This window comes from Taeniopygia guttata, chromosome Z (assembly GCF_048771995.1).
Source record: "Taeniopygia guttata chromosome Z, bTaeGut7.mat, whole genome shotgun sequence".
NCBI classification, from domain to species: Eukaryota; Metazoa; Chordata; class Aves; order Passeriformes; family Estrildidae; genus Taeniopygia; species Taeniopygia guttata.
In genome coordinates, this window is record NC_133063.1 from 11,962,147 (window position 1) to 11,988,628 (window position 26,482).

Genomic DNA, 26,482 nt, shown 5'->3' on the forward strand with positions numbered 1-26,482 from the left:
TCATAGTTGTATTCCCTCAGGACATTCTTAAAGTCTTGTCTACACTGGAGGGTTTTGCCAGCATATTAATACCAGCAGTCAGTCCCAGTGGAGATGCAGATTAATCTTCTGATGGTATAAATTACAGCAATTTACCAAATACAATACGATAAGGACTTTTCATCATGCTACTGTATTTTCAGCAAGGATTTTCTGGCATGGGTTCATTTGACCCTCTCATTTACGCCCCTGTAAGACTCAGGTTAATCATCAGAAGTGGTTCTGCCCCTTCCTTGCAGGCCATGGCTTCTCAGCCCCTCCTGCTGACATCTCCCAGATGATTATGGGTATGATTACTTTCTTCTCCATGCTTCACATCCAATGTTTTGATGGCATTATGGCCATATTTGATGTCAATGGGGTGATGAACACTGGTTATCCATTGTTAAGATGGACTGTTACATCACCATTTTGAAAATGTAGTGCAGGAAAACTCATTTCCCACTGTTTACCACACAACAGACTGTTTGCTGGCTATGCTAATACCCTCCTTCAGACACTACCATTTTGTAGACCCTGAAATATCAAGGTTGCTTTGCATGTAACTTCCTTAATCTGAAGTTATTATCATGTCTCCGTGCTTTAAGAGGCTCGATCTCCTCAATGATTTCTTCCTGATGTTATCTCTTACCTACAGCTAATACGAATTATTAGAGATTGACTAGCATGTTGTTGTAAAAATACAATATTGTGTAATGCTGGAATTTAAAGGTCAGGCAGTAAAGCAAGTGCTATTATCTGACAAACTAAATATTTTGTCCAGTCTTGCTTCAATGACTACTGCTAACCAAACTATGGCAATCTCATGACACTGGTATCACCTGTTCCGCAGCAATAAAAAAACCCAAACCAAACCCCAATCCAAAACCAGACACCCATGTGTTGGTCCATGCCATTCATCTGAACAGTCACGCCAGTCGTGCAGGGACATGATGGTAATCAATCGCTCATCAGTGACTCAGCAGGAGCACCGCGGGTGAGATCTGTGCATTTACTGACCTATTTTCTGCCCTCCTTTTATATACCGCCGAGCAGTCACCTAAGCGAACCTATGCCTTTAAGGTGCAGTAATTCTAGTGGAATGCCTACTACCGGTTATTTCATTCCCTTGGTACCGAAAGGCTGGATCCCAGGTGCGGTTTTCCCTGCGGTCTGCGGCGAGCGGATCTATCCTGCCCGCGGGAGAGGCGGCGGAGGAGCGGCGGAACGCGACAAGTGGCACCGGGTGCGAGGAGCGGCGGCGGCTGCCGCTCGGCCCGGCCGGGCTGCGGTCCGCCGCACCTGCTTTCGGCAGTGACAGGCGCGGGGGGAGCGGTTCCGCCGCCGCCGAGACCGGGCTGATGTCCCCCAGCGCCGCTGCCGTTAACGGCGCCGCGCCGCCCGCGGGGGAAGGGCCGAGCACCGCCGAGCTGAGGGCGGCTCAGGCCCCTGCCAAACCCCCGGGAGCGAGCCCAGCCGGGTCCGCCCCCAGCTCCGCTCGGCCGCCATACTGCGGGGCAACCCAAACTTGTTACACACGGGCACCAACTCCTCCTCCTCCTCCTCCTCCTCCTCCTCCTCCTCCCGCTGCCGCCCCTCCCGCCGCCGCCACCCTGCCCCCAGCGGCGCGGGAGGAGGGGGCTGCGCCGGCCCAGCCCCAGCCGCGGGGAGGGCGCCGAGGCGGGCGGGGGCCGTGCAGGGGAGCGCCGCAGCCCCCCGCAGGTAGGAGCGCCCGGCGAGGCGGGCCGGGGAGGAGGCGGCGGCGGTGAGGGAGCGTTCCGTCGCTGGGGCAGCGACCGTCCGGCCCCGCCGCGCCTTCTCCCGCCGAGGTGGGTGCGGGGCTGGGGGACCCGGGCGTGGGAGCGGGCGGCGCGGCCGCAGCTACGGAACGCAGCCTGTCCTGCCGCCTGACAGGGCCCGGCCGCCGCTGCGATCGGGCGGGGGGCGAGGGCGCTGGCAGCCCCCGCCAGCGACGCGGCCGGAGCGAGACGAGAGGAGGAGCCTCCAGCTGCAGCAAATGAGCGAGGGCTGCCAGGTTTATAAATCTGCTTTTCCTCCCACCCGCTCCGAGCCCCGCTGACTCCGGCGGCAGCGACGGGCCGCCCGCCGGCTGCGGCTCCGCCAGGTGCGTGCCCGGGGTGGCGGTCGGGGCCCCGCCGGCCGCGCTTGCCGCACCTGCCGCGGAGACGGGGGCCGGGGGCGCGCCCGAGGGTGGTGAGGATGGATGCGAGGCGTTCTCGCCCGGCTGAGGAGCTGTCGGTTTCCAAGGGCCAGCAGCTCAGGTTGCCAGGAGTGTGTCCCGGCGCTTCGGGGAGGCCGCTGTCTGCCTGGAGCCGGCGTCCCTCACTGAGCGAAGAGCCGTGCGCGGTACCGGGTGCTTGCTGTCGGGTAACCGGCTGCACGTGTTCTGAAGAGCTGTTCTGTGCTGCTTTATTTTTTAGCTGTCAGGAGAGTTTAAATCGGATCTCCACGGAGGTGCTGAGTTTGCAAGGTACGTGTGAAGAGAGAGTCTTATGTCCCCATTTGCCTCTCGGCTAATTCTGAGGGGATGTCTTCACTGCTTCCCGGAGGTGTGGGTTGTTGCGTGGTGTTTTCCGCGTATAAAGAACTACGCATCATGGGCGTTTAAGGGAGAGGATTTGAGTGGATGAATGCAGCCGTGGTAACTTCATTGTTGCAGTCTTTTCTATTACATGACTGCCTTTTGCAGGGAGGGGAACAGAATTTTCATCCTGCCCTGGTGTAGGAGGGAACCTGATGGATCTGTAGATCGAAGGGATTTTTCAAGTCTGCTTTCCGGTTTAATGCTGAAACATTTTCCTATTTTCCTTCATGTCTTTATTGTCATGTACCTCTTATAGAGAGTTACTTCGGCTTAAAAATGTTTAAATGTTGAAACCTTTAAGTTTATAGCACCCAGATATTTCTAGTAGCTCTGGAAATCAATGTAGCAATAACGCGTCTTTTTTTAAACAAAATTAGAGTTCTCACAGTAATTAGCACACGTCTGTTGAATGCCGTGTGCCCCTTAGGCTCAGAAATAGCTACTGATCTCATACTCCCTTTTGGATACCTGTATGGAGGTTTTGTTAGAGAACAGTTTTTATGACTTCTTTTATTAGAAAGAGTGCGAGCTCAGGCAGTTACGCAAGTGCGCCTAAAGGAAGCTGTGCTGGCTGCGTGGATGGCGAATGTGGAAGCCGAGCCGGAGTGGGAGTATCGTTTACAAACGGAGTTAGAAAGGGGCATTGTAAGGGAGAGCCGAGTGGCTTGTGTCGGGTGAAACGCTGTAGGTAGGGAGGAGTGTTTGTACCGTGTGCTGCCTGGGACGAGCAGGCCATGTATGGATGGCCACTTATTCTTTCTGGTAGCAGAGATGACTTATAGGTGGCTATTTCCACTGGAAGCAAACGGATGGCATGGGAATGTTCTACTGCGTTTATATTCTTAGAGGATTGACTGATGAACTCTGTCTTTACTATCATCTCTTGGCTTGTAGAGGGAGTATTTCACCATCTCTCCCCTCTCCTCTGAAGCAATTACTTTATATACCTTTTTCGATGATCCAGAATTGACACAGAGTCTGCTGACAAAAGCTGCTTGCATTCATACCTACCAAAATAGGTCTATAGCTGGTTTTTAAATTTCTCTCGTGTTTTTTTGTTTGTTTGTTTTTTTAAGGGAAAAAAACCCAATTGTAGCTAGTGGGGAGTGCGGTAGCTACTTCCACAACAAATTGTTTGATATGAATGGTTCTATTTCAAAACTCGAACACTGATTCAGAGGTTTTTCTGGACACTCTTAAGGATAGGTGTGCCCACAGGCTTAATTTAATATGCTGTGTTGCCATCTCTCTGCTGGTATTATGATTCAGTCTCCTCTCCTCCCCCCATCCCAGTCCCTGCATAAACAGCTATCACACTGAACACTCTAACTTTTCTTGTTAACCTTGTATGGATGCAGCAGTACCCTGCCAAAATATGTGGATTTATACCACTAAGAGGTCCTGCAAACAGAAGAGATGTTCTGGATGCCCTGGCGCATCCCATATTGGCCTGCCTCCTGTGCAGCTGAACCTCAAAGTTCCCTGCTCCATGCAGCCTTTTGCTGGGGAGGAGCTGGAGAACTCGAGAGGATCTGTCATCCGCTGAAAGCCACTTGGGTGGAGTTGAAGGCTGCACTGTGCTTGCTCTACAGCACACTCTTGTCCTCTCGCTGTCTTAGGGGGTGTGTGCTAAATGAATATTTTCGTTTTAAAATGCATTTTCCTAGTTGTTTTCTTGCAGTGAAGAAAGTGGGAGGTCTCTTTCAGTCCATGTCAAAATCAGTTCTTGTTCTGGGCTGCTAGCATTAGATGTAATACTTGCATATGTCACCTGCTTTGCAAAAGGTATTGAGTAAGTTGATAGGTGGTTGTTCCATAATCTCATTTTTAAGGATGACTTTTTAAAGTAGGACTCTAAATCAGTAGAAATAAAATCTTGGAGCATTTCTATCATAGTTACGTTATCTTGGAACTCCACCAATTGCTTTTAGTTTTGGTTTTCTCCAGAAAAAAGGGAATCCCAAGCTAGTTGTTGCAATAGGCATTTTGTAGATAACAAGAATATAAAGTTCTGAATGTGCAGAGGTGAAGTTACTTATGCCAGGTTTTACTGTGCAAAGGTAATGAAATAATTACCAAAGTTGACTAACATGTCTTGTAAGCCTCCAGTGCTTCCAAATGTTGGGTCTTGTTGAATTCATATTCTGTGATTTAAATGAGTTGAAAAGTAGCTTCTGAAGGTATATGACCATGAAAGCATTATTCATGATGGGTGGTGATCTACTATGAGTCTTACTAAACTAAAAATCAAGTACTTGTAGACATGACTAAGACAATTTTTCACAGTATTTTAAATTCTGGGTAGCATGTAAGAGTAAGGTTGGAGATTTAAAGAAACGAAAACAAGGAAAGCAGATAGGAAACTTTCACTGTGGTAATATTAAACAGTTTGGTGAGGGAGTGTTCTCTGTTGTGCCTTATACTCAGTTGCTGTATGCTATGTTAATTAACTGAAGAAAGGTATGCTCATTTGGGAACCTGCATAATAAACAAGGACCTGGGAAGTGCCTTTGGCTTTTTGTTTGGTTGCTTTTTCTCAGAAGTTTTCTGCCTCCTTTTTTCTAACTAGTCATTTCTCTGATGATAAAGCAGTATTTTCTAAGGTCTTCTTCATCTGTCTTTGCTTAGTAGTCCTGTGCTTGAGTGTCTAGGTAGATAGATAAAAGAAGTGTATTGAAAAGCATGAGAAAACTTTACTTGTGTCCTGAGCTTGGGAGGATGAAGTGGCTGAAGAGCTGCTTTTCAGTGGAGCATACAACTCAACTTCTGGTTGAGTACTACCAGAGGGAGCTTGGGAATGCCAAAAGGCACCGCTGAAGCTTCCATTTGCAGTTAACTTGCCAGTGTGTTGATACAGCTGTGCAGGCTAGATGTGGAAGCTGTTTTAATTGTTTTCCTTCTGATACGGAGGTTTTGTCCTTGTTTCTTGGATGAATTGATGAAAGGAACCAATAATTACTTTTTCTGTTCTCATAGCTCTGCAGCTACAAAGAGAAAAAGTAGGACCTCCTATTTCAGACTAATGTGTGCTGTCATCCAGGATTGGGAAGTTACAGATCTTGCTGTCCAGAACTGGATTAATGAGGTCTTACATTTAATTGTATTCCAGCCAAAAAGCTTTTATATTCTTTTATCTTTCTGTAAAGTTCCAGGAATGCAAAAGCCTGTTTAGCTTCTGGATGTGCTGCTGTAGGCTGGTTTCACCATGAGGGAGGATATTGCCTGCAGTTAGAAGTGTGTTGAGCTCCTCTTCTAGCCAAGGGTGTCCAAGAGCTCTGTTTCCTCCTGCTCCCTGTAACACCAAGTTGTGGTGCAGCAAGTTTCTAGACATGTCTGTGTTTCTGAAAACAAAATTAATAAATATACCAGAATTTATTTTCAGTAAATGTAGTGCTTTCTCTTTTTTTATTATGGGATGGAGGAGGAAAAGAAGACTTATATTGAATGAAGGGTCATGAGTGTTTTTTCCAGTACTGTTACTCTGAGACTTTGGACACATAATTCTTTCAAAGCACCAGACAGCAGCCTTTACTTCAAGAGTGTGTTGTTCTGTACTGAGGGAGCCAGTTCTTGTGGCCCGGAGGAGGGAAACAAAACAGATGACAAAATAATAAAGAACTGTAAACAGATGAAAATAATAACAAAAATCTGCAGATGTAAGCAGATAAGGAACTTAAGAATCTTTATAAAGATTGTACATATAGTTAATTGAAGCCCATGTATGAAGTTTAGGGCCAAATTTGTTGGTACAAGTAATAGCGGACACCTTTTTTGTCTTTCTCTGCTCTTCCACCTATTTCTTTCTGTCTCTATTCATGTACAGCACTGAACTCATAATCCACTAGGCACTTTCTGCATTGATCCTCTTAAAAAAATTAGTATTAGCCGATATATGAAGCAGAGTAAAGAGGATTGAACACTGCTGCAAAATTAGTACCTGTTGGCCTCATTGCAAGGACAGGCAGGTTCCCTGTTTCCTGTATGGAGCCTGGTTGTGTGTTCTGCTGCAGGGTTGTACAGGCTGAGCAGATGTGTAGATGATAAAGCACTGGTGTGGAAGTGACTTGGAAATATATGGAATTAGCAGACTGGGAAATTGTGATGTTACTGCATCTGATTTCTTTGCTGGGAGACGGAAAAGAATATGCAAAGCAGGAGAGGGTTTATGGAGATGGCCAGTTCTACTGGGAAAGCAGGGAGGAGAGGAAAAACTTTTTACAGACTTGCTTAGCTCTTTGCTGGTGTGCAACAGAGACCAAAGGTTGTCTGGAACCTAAAGCAGGTCTGACAGAACTGCATCAAGGCGAGACAATGGGGAGGCTGCAGTTCCCTGTGCCTGAGTGAAACCTCCAGGTCCATACAGATTTGCATACATTGCAAATGGCAGAGCTAAGGAGTAGGGGGAAGAATGCATGAAACGTGATTATAGTTCTTGCTTTGTTGAAGAGCACTTTTCACATCTAGCCTTTAACAGTAGTTCTGAGTTTTTTTCCTTCTCCCAATATAAAGCAGCCATTCTTCTTGCCCCAAATAATTGATTTATAAGTACATGCTCAGTTGTGCTTTTTTTTTTTTAATAAACAAATGATGCTGTATGAACTTTGCCATTGAATATACAAAGAGATGAATAGAAATGTGGAGGATTTTTGTTTTTATAGAATGTCTTTGTTCTCATTTCCACTGAAAGAGATAATGAGTTATGATTGTGTGTTACTGGAAAAACAATGCAGGATGTGGGGAAGGGACCTAGAGATGTGGAAGCTCTTGGATTTGTATATGAGTTCTCTCTCTGTGTGAATTTTATGTGTTCTGGGGAGAATGAAGTAGTATAGACTTTTTTAAAAACAGTTTACATTGAATTGATGTCTTAAATCGGTGTGCGTGACATTGGTTAGGTTTGTTGTAATTAAACTCATAATTCTGGAATACTTCAAAAAGAGCTGTTGTTTGTTTTGCTGAGCATGATACTGACTGGTCAAAGTTTGTATGAGAATGCAGTTAATTCCATAATTTATCTCCATAAAATGCATTACTTTACCTTTCTGGTTTGCAGATCATTTCTTGTGACAGTAGGAAGGACTAAACTGGGGCAATACCATGTAGTGTTTGAGACTGTCATATGCAGATGGATAACACTGGTTTGTTTCCTGGAATTACAGTAACTTGTAAGAATGTATGTCACTACAGTATTTTACATATGCTCTTCTCTGTGCTTTCACCTCATCTAGTAATGCTTGAATTTATTCAGAAGATACTTAAGTCACATTTAAGAAATAAAATCCCAGTTGTTAATGCAAGCTGAACATTTGACTGTTCAGTAAAATCAGGTGGGACTCCTTTTGTTTGTCTGAGGATGTAAGGAAGACAGTTTGTGGAATGGGGGGATCATTGGACCAGCTGATACAATGACAGGCTTTGGGACAATCAATATTTTCTCAACCTAATCTTATAAAATATTTATTGCCCTTCTTTCTGAACCCCATCTTCGATGTTCTCAGTAGACTGTCTTAATTCATATCACACATTGCACTGTGGGACATGAGATACTGCCAGTCTAAATCTATACTTAGTTTGAGTATGGTAAGAACTGTCTGCAAAGCATTTAAGAAGAGTAGAGTGGTCTGCATACAGAATTTAATAATCAGGCCGTTGTCTTGCAAACAGAATTGTGTGGGTGGAATGTAGCTGAAGCTGGGCATGTGCCTGCAGAGGTTGCCCTCTAGTACAGGGACTTGCACAAGTATATTCTTCTGACCTCTCAAAGTAATGACAAAAATCCAAACCAAACACCCCCCCCCCCCCGCCCCCGAAGACAACAAGATGATGAATGACAGCAAAACAATCCAAACCAACCAAAAACACACACACACAACCTCCCGAAAACAAAACTCCCCAGTAACAAGCTTTAGTTGTCTGCAGACTTTAGGAGTCTGCTGGACCAATGCTGTGCTCACAGCTTTTTTTTTTGTCCCCCCATATATCTGTTTTTTCTTTTCACTAAAAGTGCCTAAAATGGCCAGAGGCAAGAAATTCAGGCATTCCTGTTTCCACTCAGCAATTGCATATAATTACTAAGGGTTTGCTGTAGGTGCATATGTGTGCGCACACAGATCCCCATCTGTGTATGGCTGTAGAGTACCCCACCTGAAGTGTCCATTTGTCAGAAAATTATTCATTGATCAGAGCTGTAGGTGTAAAGAAAATAAGTACTTTTGATGGAATTAATATCCCCACCAAGAAAGCAAAGCTACAAAAAAATCCTGCAAAGCCATTAAAAAGTGTCTGTATTTTGCACAGTGGTAGGAATTAATTTTTTCTTTCATGTTAAAATCTAGTCTTATTTAGATGAGAGAGCGATTGCCTTTTTCTTCATTAAATTATTGGGATTGTTGAAAATCTAAATGTTTAGCTGCTTGACCCTGTGGAAAAAAATTTACTGCTCAGTTAAATCTTACTAAGGTTTTACTCAGCAGCAGTGAAATTGATAAGCCGCCTTGAAAGGTCACCCTGATTATCTTCTAGGTAAGTGAGACATAGAGTGTAGTTTCATTTCTTTTTTACTGGAACTAGTTGAGAAGGATTGTGTGATGAATATGTGAGACCTTTCCATAGGCTTAAGAGCCTTTATCTCTACTATGTCCTCTCTCTAAAGAATTAAAAAATAAAAGAAGCAATGCATAGGTATACATTCACAGTATTTTAGCTGTTTAATGTATTTGACTGGCTATTTTTAATAAGGGTGAATACTACTTAAATAGTTTCTTTCTTCAAATATGCAGATAAATTTGTTCTAAATGCATGTTGAATCTTATCTTTTATGTGTCTAAGGGATTTATTACTCCAATATCAGAGGGTTTGGACACAAATCTACTTCATACAAACACATGACTGTATAAATGTGTATATTGGCTCATGTGTGTATTAAGATGTTGATAAGAACATATTCTTAGATGGTTGAATTTGCCTCCATGGAATTAATTTAAAATAATATTTGAAAAGAGCATCTGTTTTGCATTTGCCTTTAAATGGGCCTTCTATGTGCATAAATTCATTGTGAATCAAATGGTACATGCTGATATCCAGGAATTCCACTGAAGTTTTTAAGAACTTTTTTCCTCTTTAGCACTGACAACCACCAGAGGTAAAAGTAACTGTTATTCAGAAGCTGTCTTCTGTTCTCTAATTTAATTGTTGGCTTTTATGAGAGTTCCTGTTGCTGCATGTCTGCCTCTGTTTTTTCATAACTCTGCTTTCCATCTTCTGAAATAGGATGCAGATTTATTATATGTAAATTGCTTTGGAAAAAGGAATTTCTCAGCCGATTATGGAACGATGCTCTTGATCAGGTGGAGCATGTGATGGCCTGTGCAATGCCTGGTTTCTGCTTCGTGTTTGCTGAGAAAGCAGTGTACTTAGAAGATGAATTTGCTGTAGTGTGAGGGAGGGATGGTGCTGAAGTGAGTTTGGGAGCATGTCCTGGGAGAATGGGCCAGTGCAGCAGAAAGTCAGTTGAGCGGGGGTGGATGCTGTTTGTCTGTGGAAGGTGAATGGAGTCAGCTGTGCTAATTTCTATGCAATAAATGGCCTTTGAGAGTCAAAGGTGCTAATGTGGCCCTGTCATTACAAGGCGCCTGACAGTGAAGGGAGCTTTGAGGTTCCCACAGAGAGATGTTAGCCTGCATATTTCCATGGCAACAGCCATCCCTTACACATTTATAACCTTTGATTAAAGATACGGAAAGGAGGGGGAAACGTTTTAAAAGTTACAAATGTATAGCTTTAACTAGATCTTTCATTTTGACAATATCCCTTATTTACATTCCTTGGAGTGTGGGGATTTTTTACAGTGCAGAGCTGTCCTTTTCCCATGTGGTAGACTTTGAGGTAACATTTGGGGGTATAAGTGATGTTCTGGAGACGAATATCTGACGTAGCTACGCCAACATCACTCCACCAACTTAGTTGCTGTTTATTTACATTAGTGTATTTTGTACCAAAATTGTGCTCAAATTTTATTATACAAGGGGTTTGTTACTCTGATAAAAGTGATTGTGAGAATCTGTGAAAGAATTTAAAATAAGTTAGAGGCAAAATTTTACATGGCTTAGAAAATCACAAGACTTCTAGTTACTAATAAAGCTACTTTTATGCTTTTAAATTAATCTTTAAATATTTTCTTGTAAAGACTCATGCTAGTGTAAGATTTCTTAACAAAACATGTTATAACACACAAACCGACAATACTATACCCTAAAACTCTAAAATTTGCTCTACTTAGTTTGACATGTTTCTACTTTAAACTATAAATGCACATTCTCACTTCTAACACCTAAATTTAGAAGACTTTTCCAAAGTCTCAGATCAAATCCTATGCTTAATTCTAAGCTTTGCCTTACAAGCCCAAAGTTACGAGAATTCTCTACATTTCAAATTCCAACATTTGAGGAAAAGAACTGCTGATTCTCTGTTGAATAAGACTTAACTTTCGAAGAGGAGAAATGTGAGATAGGCTAAATTGTAGTTTCTTAAACAGTATAGTGGCTGATGTGCAAAAACCTTATGCTGGAGGGGAGAGCAAACTTCCTGCAGGAACTTGGGCTTGCTCTTGGCTTGCAAACTATGTGGAAGGGCATATTTACACTTGCTGTATCTTCAGATTTCTCCCTCCTTTACCCATCTCTGTGTTCTGGACAGTATTTTTCTTCATGCAGTGGTGACCAAGTATCAGGATTGCAAAAGGAGTGTTCGCTGTCCAGGTTAGCTGTTCTCACTTGCATTCTCAGGTACACCATGTTGTACTTCCTGGGAATTTTTGTTACCAAAAAGCACCAGAATTTTGCCATCCATAATTTTTCTTGGATCATCCTTGTGAAGCAATAGTGAATTACTTTTGGGTTTCATGTTTATGCTAGAAGTTGAACTAGAACTAATGCAGTGGGACCTTTGCAGAGGGATGAAATAAGACTGTGATTTTCTATGCCTTTATTTAGACAGCTAGGCTGTCTTTTTGGTTTGGACTTATCAGTACTGACTAGGTGAGTCTGTTGCTATCTTGGTGAGGGAAGATGACAGCTTTTTTGTTGTGACTGCGTGCAGAGTCTCTCCAGCATGCATCATGTCTTTCAGAAGGGAGAGGTGTACAGATGCTACTAAGCTTAGTTGGTAATTGATAGTTTAAATGGACAGAGTTGACTAGGGTTGCCAAAACAGGGAGTTTTAGTGCTACAGGTATATTGTTCATCGGAATTGCTAAAACTGAGCAGAGTGTGGTTACTACGAGCCTCAAGTACTGCTTCTGCCTTGATCATGAAGCAAAGCACCCCCTTCATGCTGCTCTTGTACAGATCCCTAATGTTTCTTGAGAGAGTTTTTCGTACTGAATGACCCAGTTCGTTACTGTGGAAAGCTCATAGTGACTCTGCAAACAGGGCCAGAAAGTTCATGATGCTGGGATATTTAGAAGGATAGTATGTATTGTAAAAGAGTTAAAAAGAAAACTTGGGGGGAAAATTAGAAGGTATTACAAACTCTTTTTTTTTTTTTAATTTAGGCTGCAAAGGATATTAATGGTGTTACTAATCTGTGTAATTTTTTGTTAATTCTCATGTGTTTGGAATGGTATACAGTGACTGTTCTGATACGGATAACTATTTCTTGTCACTTTGAAATAAGAGAACTGCTGTCTGTTAGGGATCCAAGTAAAAGCAGAGAACAGGTCTTTCTGACAACAAGACTGCACGTCAAATGGACATGGCAACACAGTTATAGCATTCCCATCCATTTTAATGAATTAGAAAGGTGAGGTTTAGCACTAGTCAGTGTGGATGGTTTTTACTTTTAAGTAGACAGAGGATGAGGCATTGTTTTGACAATTTTTGGTTTTAACCAGAGTTAAACAGATGCATTTTAAAGCTGAAGTAGTTTTGGGTCAAGTTGCCTTACTGCCTGAATGCAAGACATTATGCAAGTGTACATGCATGAAGAGCATGATCATTTGTCTTCTGAGAGAAGAGTGCTGTCAGTAAAACACCAGTCACAGCCCCTCTCTCTGAGGTTTTGTTCTGCCAGTTACCACCAGAGAAGAAAGTTGTGCTGTTTTTGTCAGCTTCTGCAATGTGGCAGAAGAACATTTCCATAGCAGTTTTACAGTGCCAGGAGTGGGTTGGAGGGAATAATGCTTGAGAGTAGAAAACATTTTTTGTTAGCTAGCTTCTCTCTCAATTACAGCTAAGATTCTAACCACTATTTTAGGGTCCTGAAGACTTGTTTGCAAGCTTTGTGAGGGTTTATGTCCAGTATCACTAAGAGAGGATAAAACCAAGTGAGATCCAGATAAATAACATTAATTGAAACTGCTTAAAAGGAAAATAGAGGTGGGACTCAAGTGGTCTAAAGGATACTGAAAGCGTGTGTTGGAGTTTTCAGATAGGTACTTAAAATGCAGAACAGATTCTGATGATCTGAGTATGTGCTGCTGGTTGGAGAGGTGCTGTGGCAGCTCTGAACTTGAGTGTTCAAACCATGATGTTTGAGCAGTCTTTGAACAGTTCGCCCTGATCCTGAAATGTCTGCTGGGATAAAGCTCAGCTGGAATAGATATGCATGTATAAGATAATACTGCAGCCTTTGTTTGGGATTTGCAGGTTTTTATGTTGACTTCTGAATAATGTTTCAATGATCTCACTAGGAAGAGCAGTGTGGATTTTTAATGTAGTACTTACATTACAGCCAGTAGCATCATAAAAATGTTTGGTTAGATGTCCTTGTGGGATTGCTGCCGTGACTTCAAAACTTCTTCAGATGTAATCAAATAACTTCAGCAGGCTCTTTGAGACCCCTCCTGAGGTGTTGAAAATCCTTTGTGGTTGCACGAGTTCAAGATGTTCAGGCCTTGGGATTTAAGACTTTATAGAGTCAAAACCTGTAAATGTAGCTGAGATTCTGTATTTGGTTACTTAGGCAACCTGCTGTTCATTTTTTTCCATTATACATTGCCACCCCTGAGCATGCCCTCTGTTCAGATAGACGAACCCTTTGGTTAGGGTTAAAATTAATCAAATATTAACAGTAAAGCCACAAGCATTTTTTATAGGCCATACTGTCTGAAGGTGGCATATATTAAGATTCTTGGGGGAAGCAAGAAAAAAAATGAAGTTTCATTGCTGAGACGCTGACAATAATGATGCATATCAATTTTAGCATTCAGAGAGGGAAAGTATAGTTTTAAGTCATTGTGTTTGTTTTGGCAAGTCATTTTTTTTTTAAATGCATTGATGGAACTGTTTGTACTGTTGTGAGCCAGAACAATGTCAGGTGGGTACTGCATGTACTGGAACAAGCAACTTTAGTGTTTCCTGAATCATCCTGAGTAGAGGAATGTGAAGGACAAAACTGTAATAGAAACAGATGATTATTGCTTTTCACTGAAAGAGAAAAGCTGTAGCTAAAATTCAGTTTAGTTTAAATTCTTGATGTTTCAGTTCCTTTACTTCAAAGGAGTTAATAAAAGCATAGTTGATACCTTGCTTTTGAAGACAAATATATTCCATGGGACTTAGAAGTCAGGCTTCATTAAAATTAAAATCACTTTAGTCTAAATTTTAGTATCAAGCTGCTTAGAAATTGTTTTAATCTGAATTTTAGATTAAAGCTGCAAAGATAGAGTTGTTGTAGTGTGTTTTTAATGACTGATAAATGTATCTTGTTATATAAGTCAGGTTACATACGTAGGTATTACTGGTATATAGGACAAAAAAGTATTGTATATAAAGCTTGTTTTTCAGTTGCCTTAAGTTCCTAATACTATCACGTACATCAAATTACACACATAGCTGTTTGTTCTCCTTGCACATTGGCACAGATTTTCCAGACTCATCATGCCGAACCAGTAGTGGCATTTGTGCCAAAGGGTTAAGTGCATGGAATAAGAGGCAGGGCATGCAGTATCCAGGACAGCACCAGCAGTGTGATAATGGTCTTTTCTGGGGCTCTGTTGTGATTTGTACAGTCTGTGTAGCAATCGTTCAAAGGCTTGTATTTGTATTAGTACTTCGAGTGCCTATGTTTGTGGCAGAGGCAGGGAGTGGGAAGGTGAAAGCTGTTTACTTTTCATGAAATGCACAGCAAGATGCGGAATTCATCAGAGGCTCTGTCGGGCCCAGCTGTTAGTCAGCAAGTTACACTTAGGAGTAAAGTACTTGTGCCTGTTTTGGGGTTGATCTTTGTGGCAGGTGGAAATAGGAGTTCACTAAAACAGCTGAGTGTTTGCTGTGGTAATTGTGGCATGTGTCTGGACTTCGGCTGTAACTCCCTGCTCTGCTCTTTGGCAGGAGGACGGTGTGATCTGGTCCAAAGCCTGAGGTCTCTTGAGAGGCATGTAGAACAGCCTAGCTCTGAAACTGCTGAAGGGGGAGAAACTGTGATAGCAGGGAGGATCAGTAATGAAGCTTAATGCTTCTTGTGGCCATCTGCAGAGTTGAAAATGTTTTAGTGAGGTTTGCTGTTCATTTTGTAATGGCTTTGTACTTGGGGGTCATATAGACATATGATCATAGAGGAATACATTCATACAAGAAAGTGTTTCTAGTGAGAACAGGAAACACTTAAAAACCTGAGCTTTTCATTAGTACTTCCTCTTTCCTGTCCAGCCTCTCTGATGAAACACAGGAGTTTTACTTCTGGAATTGACTGCCTTAATTCAAAGCATTAAGTGGCAGCAGTGATGACTGTGGGAGCCTCACTGGGGTTCCAGCCTGCTTATTGGCTATGGTAATCTGGCAAAACTTTCTTTTACTCAAGGTTTCTTTATCTGATTATATTGCTGTAATGTTTCTTCAAGTTTCTCACAATGCCTTGATAATTTTCAAGATATAAAGCACTTCTTACTTTTGGATCTCCCAAAGTACAGTTTGGGAGATTCTTTCTCCATTTTCAGAATTTTGATTTAATTTTGATTCCTAATTGTATTTGTTTCTCAGAGTTTGTGTGAAAAGGTTGAAAATACTTCTGTATTACTGTGATGAGACAGAAAGCAAGGGCAGTTTAATCTTTTGTAGTTGATGAAAATGTGAGCTTCATTTCAAAAAACATTCAGGAAACAGAGAAAAAATATAAGTGGTATTTTAAGACATTGAGGAAGTAATTATAAAGGCTTCAGAAGCTCTCTTCCAACAGTCAAACTGTGCCTGATAAAGCAAAATTAGGTAGTTCCCTTTCTGTGAAAAAGAGGGACTTGGAGGTTGTGAAAGGATGATGTTTGTCGCTTTCACAATTAATGAGTTCCATTTTCTGCAATAATCTAAAGACTTCAGGCTCAAGTGTAATTGATGGCTTTATGATGCTACCAGAGCTGTCATACTCTGGTGGCATTCGAGGGCCCCAAACAGGCAGATGTGTTAAGAGTTTATGGTACCTAAATGCCAGTGGGAAACTTGGTCACTGCCACATGAAGTAGTTTGAAACAGGAGGAAGGTGAGCCTCATGGAAGGAGGAGGAGCAGAATTTTGAAAGATAATTTGAGTGGTCCTGCTCCTTTGAGTCACTCGGCTTTGCCTTTGGCTGTTGTATCTGAAAATGCTTTCCAGGTAAGTCTTTCTGCAGAAGTGCGTCCCAAATGTTTGGAGGAGGGAAAGGTGGCAGTAACTGTTAGTTTATGGAATACACAGCAAAATTAAAGGGGTGTGGGGCGGGAGATATGAGCATCACTCATATGTGTCTGAACTGTGTGGCACAGACATCAAGATTAGATATTTAGGAAGGGCGTGGAGTTGGAATGGATGGAAAACTGGGTAAAAAGAAAGATGTGTGTGATTTATGTTTTCTTAGAGAAAAAGTAATTTATGTGTAGATTTTCAAGTGAATTTGTCATGTGGAAAGAGAAGGCGACTTGCTCTGAAGAAACACATCCATGCAGTTTCAAGATGTTGATGTTTCATTGTGGAGTGAAACTATAGTGTGTATTACTGATCTGATGAGAGCTGAAATATGTATTATTCTGGTTTACACATTACCCTTTTTTTATACCCCCTGCAAATATATTAACAAAGCCCATGATCACTTTTCTTCTCCATCCCTCCAATTTGCTGAGAAATAGGTAACTAGTTTTATTTTCTAAAGTATTTGTGCAGAGAAGTAAATTCATTGCCTTTTGTAAATCTAGTAGAATTTTACTGGTATCCTTCCTATGCCAGAGCATTAGAACTTGCAGACCTGCTGATGCTGATTACCGTGTTCACACTATGATAAAAATTTAAAGATAATGCAGTTGATTATTGCTTGTGGTTTTGTATCTAGGTATACCGAACATGCTGGGAATTCATTTCTACGGATGGATTTTCCCTGAGGTTTGTATTCAGGCTGCCCTGATTGATCCTTGGCATAGCTGTATCAATAAGCTAAGTCCTAATAGGCAGCTGGTTTTTAGAGGGCAGCCTTATTGGCATATTGCTCTCATTATGGGAGAGTACCACATCTAAAATAATTTTAGTTCTTGATGTTGCAGTAGCTCCATGTAGAGATGGTGCGATTGCTCCAGGGAGAAGATGGAAATGCGTCACATCTCTCAGCTGCCCTCCTGCTGATTAAGGAGTGACACTGTCCAAGATGCCTTTAGGAGGCAGACAATTATTTTCAGACAGAAAGATGTTAACCAAGAATTGAATCCTGTGGGAGCAAAGGGTAAGCAGGGCTGGAGAGGGGGGAGGCTAGTCCCAAAGCATTTATTTTGCTGCTTTTTGGTATTAGTGTCTCTTGAGAAAGCTTTCCATTTACATTTACATACATGGTGAAACATTTAGCACTTGTGAGCTGACTATGTGAAGAGCTGAGTGTTCTCTCTTTCATATTCTTTATCTTTACACTTGCTGAAATGTAAAACAACTTAATGCTAATTTGCGTACTGTTAGTGAGACCAGGACTGATGCTCTTTTCTCTTTCTACTCATTTCAGATAATATTATGGGGGTTGTTTTGTTTTGTTTCAATATTGATCTAAAATCTAGTTTTATGCAGCAAAGGGATTTATATACAGCAGGCTGCTGCCATGTGGTCATTATTTTTGTGGCAGGCTCATTACTTGATGACAAAATTCAGGGCATTGCCAACTGCTCAAGGCAGCTGTTTGCTACTGTCCTTGTAATAGAGCTCTGAGAACAGCTATGCAGCTTGAGTTGTAGGTAAGAAATTACTTAGGTATTTTGTTAGGCAGAGTAAATTGAAAGCTCATTTAGAGATTCTTCTTGTAAATGAGGTGTCACAATAGGGAATAATTTAGTGTCAATGGAAAAGAATTTTTAACGTGTGAAATGGGCTCCAAAATCTAGGCTCCAAATGGGAGAGGTTTACATAGTGTAGTCACTGTTGACTGGTCAATGTCATTACATTATAACTTAAAATGAAGCTGTTTGAATTGCTTAGCAGATTGAAGCTTCCTAAACTGACTCTTGAGTCATGTTGCCTGTATGGAGATTAATTGTAAATGTTCTTATGTGTACGTGTACATCAGGATCTCTTTCTGTGACTAGTTTTCATCATTTTGGTAGTACCCTTGGTTCGTCTGGAGGCATGTGTGGTCCCCAAGAACAACAATGCTTGAGTAAGGGCCTCAGTGTTGTCTAGTAGGACCTACTGGGAAGCTGTTTTCTTTTTTTTTTGTTTGTTTGTACACTGTTTATACATACTGTATGTTTTCTATTGCTATACAGCTTAAATGTGAAGAAATAATGAAAAACACTGATGCCTGTTTTGAGTAAATTGTAACTGACCAATTGGCTGCTTTGTTTACACTATAAGTGTGCAAAACTGTAACTTGAATCTCGAGATGTATTTTGAAGACATCAGGTTTTGGTGTGATTTGTAGAAATGTATACAGAATAATCTGTGTTTACAAAAGTGAATGTCAGTTGCATATCACTATGCCCAAAGTGATATGCTGAATTTAGATAAACAAATGGGGCCTTGGATGACAGGCACAGACCTCAGTTGTGCTTGTGCTCTAGAATGTATTATTGCATTTTCTGGTTATTGCTTCTGAATCCTGCCAATGCTTTTGCTTTTTAGTGAAACTTACGGTATGTGTTGCATAATTAGTATTTGTATTTTCCAGTTTTATGATTTTAAAGATTTAACTGTTCCTTGATTATCAGCATTACTGAAACTCACTTGAATAAGTGAACACAAGTGCAAACATCAGTAGGGTGTTGTTTGGAAATATGTGCAAAACAAAAGGCAAACCAAGAATAAAATCTGCCTTTTAGAAGTCATCAGAATAATCTTTTATGCTTCTAAAAGATCTCTTCTGTTTAATAACAAGAATCTATTATACTGAAAAGATGCTGTTACATTTTAATGACATTGATGCTTTGTCTAATAAAAAAAAGAAAACAAATGTGGAGGTGAATCTGTTTGCCCTTTGAGAAGGTAAGAATTTCAGAAGAAACTTACCTCGTACTCACTTAACATGTATATTTTCTTCAATATTTTTTTAATATATTCATTTTTGCTTTGATATGTTTTAATATGACCTTTAGTCAAGGTCTCACTGAACCGATGAATTCCCAATGAGTTTTTTAAAAATTTGCTTAGAAAAAGAAGACCAAAATGTTAGTTACCATTGTAACAATGACATGAAAACAGATTCAGAGAAATGAATGTTCGTCATTGAGTTGTTTTGTGGTTGGTTGTGTGGTGCTGTCTGAAGTTCGATATCTTGAAATTTCTTTTTCTCTCCTACAATGACAAAAGAGGTGTTATATACATGTTTATTTCCAGGGAGATCAGCAGATAGCAGACTAGAGATGATATGGTGTGCAGAATGGGGAAGGATTTTACAGCAAGTGAGATGATGGCACACACAAAGAATTGGATACCTCTATTGAGGAAGTCCATCTTTGTTGGGAGGGGAGATCTCCTGAAGAATGTGGCTGAGTAGATGGTGTGCACAGATCAGTGTGCAGGGAGCACTGGATGGCTGCAGGCAGGGGAGTAGAGTTTGGCCTGGTTGTGGTAGGTTGTTCAGGAAGAGTTTGCCACAGCAGGCTTTTTATTGTTTTGATTTGGTTTTGGAGGCTGCTGGGAGATGAGGATTGTTTTTGTGGGTGCAGGTGGTTTTTCCTTTTAGCCAGTTGAAATGATTTGAGAGGGTGGTCCCATCTATCAGTGGGAGATGTGTGTGATACAAACCTGCTTTTCTCATGAATGGCTGAAACCTGGCACATGGTGTAACTTTCACTGGGGAGTGGTAAGCTGATATTTCTGGTCTGCAATAGCTACCATTGGTGTTTTGCCCTCTCCATTTGCTGTCTGGGTATGTAGCTGTGCCTGCTTTTTTCTATTCCTTTCCTTTTTCAATTTTTATTTTAAGCTAATGTCTCATGACTGCTGTCTTGCATAACTCTCTACAGTTTTATTTATTGTATTTGAGTAACGACTATTATTTTGTCTTTACTTTTGTTCTGTCATTTATGTGGTAATTAGTTTTCCTCTGAGCTCTGCACATGCTGGCAGACAGGGGCAGAGATGCCAGTGCTGTGGGGCAGCTCGGGAGGTCCTCTGCTGACCTGGCAGTGACTACTGCAGCTGGTCGTAGCAAGCGGAACTGAGACTGTTCCACGCATGAATGTTGTCCTTCTCCACCGCTTCTCTCATTTTACACAAATCACATTTTGCCGTTGTTTCTTTTCTTTTTTTTTACCCACAAAACCATGAATTTGCCAGTTTTTCTTTACATGCTGAGAGTTAACTGCTTTTTAGGCACAGAATTGTGCAGTGAACTTCAGCTGAAGAAGTGTAGTTGCAGATTAGAAGAGGACAGTGTTTGGGTTTTCTTTCTGATTATTCTGTCAAGAATGAAATGGTTAAAACAATGAAGTTTCAAGTTACCATGTTTGTATGGTGTTTTTCTTATTAATGAACTATAGCTGGGTAGTTGTCATCTGCTGTGAGGGAGGGTGAATGGGAGAGGGAAGTGATCAGCCATCAGTTTTGTGACTTTGCTTTGTAGACCAGCTGTTTAAAATAGTGCAGTAAAACTTAGAAATTCTGGCAATTCAGAATGATGTTGGCAGTTTCACATTGTTTTCTGTGTGAACAAAATAACTGTGACTGTTCTGGTTGTTGCTATTAGCCTTCATCAGTGTAAAATAAGGTCCACTAAAGCTGCTGTAAGACTAATGATCTCTTTTGAAAAAATCATAAATGTTTGGGATTAGTGCGGGCACTTCAGCAGAGTGACCAAGGACCAGACTGGGGTTATGTAGCACAGCTTGCAAGAGCAGAAGCCAGTGGTGAATTCTGGCTTTTGCAGAAATAGTGCTGACAAAGTCACCCCATTGCATGAGCTACCAGAGATGCAAACAGTCAAGAGGTTTGGAAAGAGCAGTAGTGACTGACTTGCCATGCTTTATTTGGCCTTGGGAAAAGTCACTGTATGAAGTGTAACTGAATGAGGAAGTTTGTTTTAAAAAATAGTTCACTTTAAAAAGTTTTAAGTGACTTTGGGTGATAGCATCATGATCTTGAAATTAGTTTATGTGGGCAATATACATTTGCTGTTAGAATTTTACCGCTGGGAGGATTTCAAAAATCTCAGTGAAGTAAGGCGCTTACGTTTGCTTCAAAGACCTAAGTAAAATGAGTTCATAGCCCAGTTTTCATTAGTTTTTTCCTTTTATATTAAATGTTGCTTTAAACTTTAAAGGCATCAGTCAATGAAAGAAGCCTTTACTTTTCAACATTTTTCTAATAAATATAAATAATTATATCACTGTATTAATATGTATTTTAGTAGCTAACATATAATATATACTAATATATTATTATAACTAATTATAGTAATTACATTATTAATCATGTAAATACAGATTTTCTTGTCTGGAAATATAGTGCAGGTCAGGATCCTGAAGGGCCCTATTTGCTTGAAGTTCAGTGTTTTTCTGAGGATGGATGAGGAACTATGGGAAGAAAAAACAAGTTATACATGTTTCTTTGATTAGAGAAGCTACTAGGTACAAGCTTAGGAGTGTTTACTACTTGTATTATAGAATCAGCCTTCTTGATTTGGATTTGTGGGTGGAAGAAGATTAAATATTTCAGGACATTTCTCCATTCAAGAATGGAGAAGGGAGGCTGTTTGAGTGTCAACTGGCTACGTTTTGTCCATCTTTCGGATTGGCTTGGATTCATTACTTCCTGAAAGACCACTCATGCTTTCAGAGGCTCCAGACATACAGGGCTTCTGGGAAAGGGAGTATGTTTAACTCTCTGTCAAGAGTAGCAGTTCAACACCAGGCAGTAGATCAGTGGTCCTCCTCTGCTTAAGGAATTGTAGTCTTGTGAAGGGAAGGAGTCGTGTAGGAGGAAAGATCCTCAGTTGAAAGATCCACCAGGAAAGACTGGTGTAGGAGTAAAGATCCTTGCTGGCACTTGCTGTTGACTTCAGTTTGGCAGATGATAGGCAGAGTAAGGTGTTCTGCTAAACCCTTTGGGCCACAATGCCTTCTTCAGAGTAGAAACAGCATAAGCACAAATGCTCTGTCAAATGATAATTTGGACAAGATGGGTGATACTGAGAGGCATGAAAGAGTTCCTCCAAACACCGTTGCTACCATAGGCAAAACATGACATAATGCTTTTCTTTTGCTTCGGACTGTCCCAGACAGCTTCAGATCCAATGTTAGGTTTTCAGAGAGAGTTTTCTGAAGGCTGGCACGTATGCAGAATGCACAATGTCTGGAAGCTGAAATGTTCCTATTTATGTGATTTTTTAGTTTATCACTTTCCAGTTCTGCAATGAAAGTTTTCTTCACATAGGCTTTCCCATGAATGCTCTTAATTATCCTGTGCAATTGGGGGAGTTCCATTTGCATTGTTAAATTGTATTTACCTTGTGTTATAATTGCTGTTTATGAACTACGCTATGCTAGAGTTTATCTAGAAATAGTGAAGTAAATGCTGTAGCACTGTGTAAGCTTAACATGTGAAATAAATCTGTACTGAGATATTTCCTTTGCATGGCATGAAATTTGTCAGTTGAGTATGTAAAAATATGCAGCGAGAACATTTTAATTAAGCCATGTAAGGTTAATGGAGTTAATATGGAGAACTTATATTGCAGTGGTTCATGGCAAATAAGAACAGACTTAGAGAAGTGTGGCTTTGTTACAGAAACTTTTTTAAAATCTACGTGAGATTTTTCAAAGCTATGTATATAGCTTTGAAATGAGGAAGTTTTTTTCACAATAATTTTCATATAGTTCACCGAGTAGAGCTTTGCTCTGTAATCACTACACATTGTTTCCAAAGCACATATATACTGATGCTAGGGTTTCACTTCCAGCTTGACAGTGGGTTGGGCAGATTCAAAACGGAAAAAAAAATCTGTGCTGAAATGATGAATTACTGTTTTTTGGTGTGATGTGGGTTTTTTTGGATTTGTGTCTTTTTTGGGTGAAAGAATAGAGAAATGTGTTTAAAACAGCCATAGGCCTGATTGCTGCCTTGGTCTTTGTTGTCTCTCTCAGAGGTACACGTATGAAGTCTTTTACATGGGACGGTGAGACAGCTGCACGTGTAGCAGCAGACTGGGGAGTGGGTTTTGCCCTGAGAAGGGGCTGTGCTGCACAGCTGTGCATGCTACTGCTGCAGCTGTGCTCTATCCTTCATTGCTTCTGCAGCTTTGTGGCATGACATTATAGAACTGTGTAAAAAATGTAAAAGATAGTAAAATTCTTGATAGAGCCCCAAAATCAGTTTTTTTTGTAGCACCCCAGAATTACAGCAGCTGGTGTCCTGCCTACTCTTTCAATGCCCGCTCTCTTGCCTGAGATGGGGGTGGGGTGGGGGGAAGGTAGGTCGGCGAGCTTCAGCTAAAAGTGAAAACATAACCTGATTAAAAAGTGAGCCACTGTTTCCCTGAAGAAAAGCAAGTTAAAGGTGTTACCTTAGTCCCTGAGTAACGCAAACCTCTGGAATTGCTGAGTGAAATTTAGTAGTGAGACTTGTCCACTACTCTCATCTTCCCCTTATAGAAAATAGATCTCTCCTCATTTTGATTCTAATGATTGCAAATCCCCCATGTCATCTGAATTCCAAGCATTAATTACTCTCCTCTGTGAGAGCCTGCACATTTTGTTGTTGATCATCAGTTTCTGGCTGTTGGATCTTTTCATACCTGATTAAATTTATGGTCATGCTATCCAATATCACCTTCTCCTATCAGCATGATAAAATCTTAAATTGCTTACATATTGCTTAGACTGTAGTAGGTGTTTCATAGGCAGATTGGTTACTGTTGGAAGTGTTGATCTTTGTGGACAGAAAGTCTGTCATTTGTAGTGTTAAAATTCCAGAATATAGTTTTGCAAAAGTGGAACACTTCAAATACTGTAAAATGAGATCATAGAAAAGAAGTTACTGAACAAAATCAGTACTGAATATTACTTGTTTTTTTCCCCATGGATTTACTAAATGTTGTAAGTACAGTGCTGGATAGTTCACCATTTAAAAGCACAGTCCTGGAACACTCAACCTGATCGTTTGGTTTTAAGTAAATAAATAATTTGGCTGCTTTTACTTTTCTGTGTGAGGGTTGAAGAGGTGGATGAATGATTATGTTATTAAATGTGCTAGTTAAATATCCTAGGCTGTTTACACTGTAACTAATAATGCTGAGTAACTCTGGGAGTGAATCTGTTTTTACTTTGAGTAGACAGCTATAATAGTTGTGTGCTATATTAAACTGCAAACAGCTTTTAAATACAGGTGGAGTAGCAATTTTTAGACCAGCAAATGCAGTAAAACCTGAATTGAGCGTCTTGTTCAATTAGTTGTATGTTTGTTAGTGTATGTTTGTCTATGAACCTGAGTGGCATGGTCTGCTGCCTGTCTGCTCTGTAAAAATGAAAGCAGCATCCACCTTCAGCAAATTTAGGCTATATCTGCCTTAAATCCTACTTTTGTGAGCAAGTGACAGGGAGGGAGTTTTAAAGAAAAAAAAGCCCTGAGGGAACAACAGAGGCTTGGGGAACGATGCAGTAGCGAGTGTACATGGTGGGTGCAGTTCCGTGGAGGTGTGAGGTGGGGCATAAGCTGCTTTGTGCATTGCCTGTAGATATGCTTTGCCAGTGAAATAGACTCGGCAGCTGGAATCCCAATCCTGGAGAAATAACCTTTTATTCAGATTTCCTGTAATACTTTAGCATAGGGAGCAGTTGCTCAATTCCTGATTGCCTTTTTTCTGAAGCTGGACCCAAACTTGGTAAGTCCTTGAAAAGCTTTGTAGGAAGTATGTGCAAAATCATTTTAGGAGGAGGAAATGGTTGCTACCAGTTACATGAAATTGTTAATGCAGATGATGCTTGCTTGCAATGAAAACGTGTGCTCCTGAATTTATACCCTTAACTTCATCATGCTGATGTGCTTCAGTGGTGATTCTCATGAGGTGTACATATTCAGTTTCAAGCGTGTCCCTTTACAGTAGCCTTTTGTGACGTAGTCTGTTTTTCAGCACAATTTACTTTGACATTTACTTGAGTAGGTTTTTCTGTTGAAAAGGGTATTTCAGATATCGCATGGTAAGGTTTACAAAAGAGTTGCATCTAATTGCTCAGACTGAAGTGCTCAATCCTCCTGGCTTGCACACACTCTGCCCATGAAACATGTTAATCCCCTCCTGCCCTCCCCCCATTGAAGAAGCCTGATACATTTCCTTTAGCATTAGTTGGGCCTTCTGGGAAATACATGCAGAAATAAAAGACTTTTCTATAGCCCTTTCTCCCTCAGGAATGCATAGAGACTAGCTCCTTGGATGTGATCCACAAACTTGAAACTTGATTGGGGGGTGGGGGAGGGAAGGAAATCTATAATCCCATGCGCATGTTACTGAGAGAGTCCTAGAAAAACTGAGGTAAAGGTATAGAAGCTCAGAAGATCTCACGGTACTTTGCAAATAAAGAATATGTTTGATTGGTTTTTTTTAACTTATGTGTTTTGCTGAGGTTTGCCTCCAAAGCAGGTATTTAAAACTCTTAGCTTTGTGACCTTTGTTTGTCCTTCATCTTCATTAGCAGTGTCTACCCAGACAGTCTGCATTGAAAAGGCTTGTTTTGTTCGCAAAGATTGCTCAGGTATGGTAGTAGTTTCTCAACTAGCAGTGGTACTCAGACATTTTACCTTAACTATAGCCCTTGCCTTGGGATAGTTATTTGTGCATACTGGTTACACATGGCTGGCAGCCCACAAGAAAGGTGACGGTTGGTTTTTATAGGGTATCGCTGTGTTGGTAATTGATATCTGTAGTGCACTGCAGGCAGAAAGGCCATGCTGAGATTGATGGCATGTTTGGTTGTATAGGAGTGCCTGCAGCTTGGGATGGGTTGGCTGTCGTGTTGCAAAGGACCCTGAGTTCTGAGAAAGACCTTGTGAGGAGCTTACTTGGGGCTGGTTAGCTGTGGAGGTACGGTGCTGCTACCAGGGCACAGAGTATTGAGTGTTGTGGTTGCCTGTCCATGTTGTTGGGCATGTGGCAGTGTCCATGCTGTCCTCCTCATGCCTGAAAGAAGCCTGTGTTTGAGATACGTGAAGCACGAATGCAACCCCTTATGGGCAGGACAGTGTAGTTGTTCCCAACATAGGCTTGCCTGTGGGTTCATCTTTGCTATAGGCAAAACCAAAGTTGCCTCTTTCTCCTCCATGATTATATTTATTGTTTTGATGTAGCCTGAAAATTGCACAATAAAACTCTTTATTTTGAATACATATGCAAATATCTAATGTCGCCACTTGCTCATTAAGGTCAACTCAAATATAGCAGCATTAATGGTGCTTTATGTGTTTCTTATGGTCATGGCATTCATGGAGACTTGTG

General features: G+C 41.1%; 1 protein-coding gene across 10 annotated transcripts in view; it reads left to right on the forward strand.

Moving 5' to 3' along the window:
- Window positions 1-1,412: 1,412 nt before the first annotated feature.
- SEMA4D (semaphorin 4D) overlaps window positions 1,413-26,482 on the forward strand; it is a 109,266-nt gene continuing 84,196 nt past the window's right edge. For 5 of the 10 annotated variants that reach the window (XM_030258380.4, XM_072922451.1, XM_041711347.2 and 2 more), the window contains exons 1-2: window positions 2,006-2,143; window positions 2,460-2,509. The gene's annotated coding sequence lies outside the window, so the exon portion shown is untranslated. The other 5 variants (XM_041711346.2, XM_030258377.4, XM_041711345.2 and 2 more) reach the window with 5 other exon arrangements.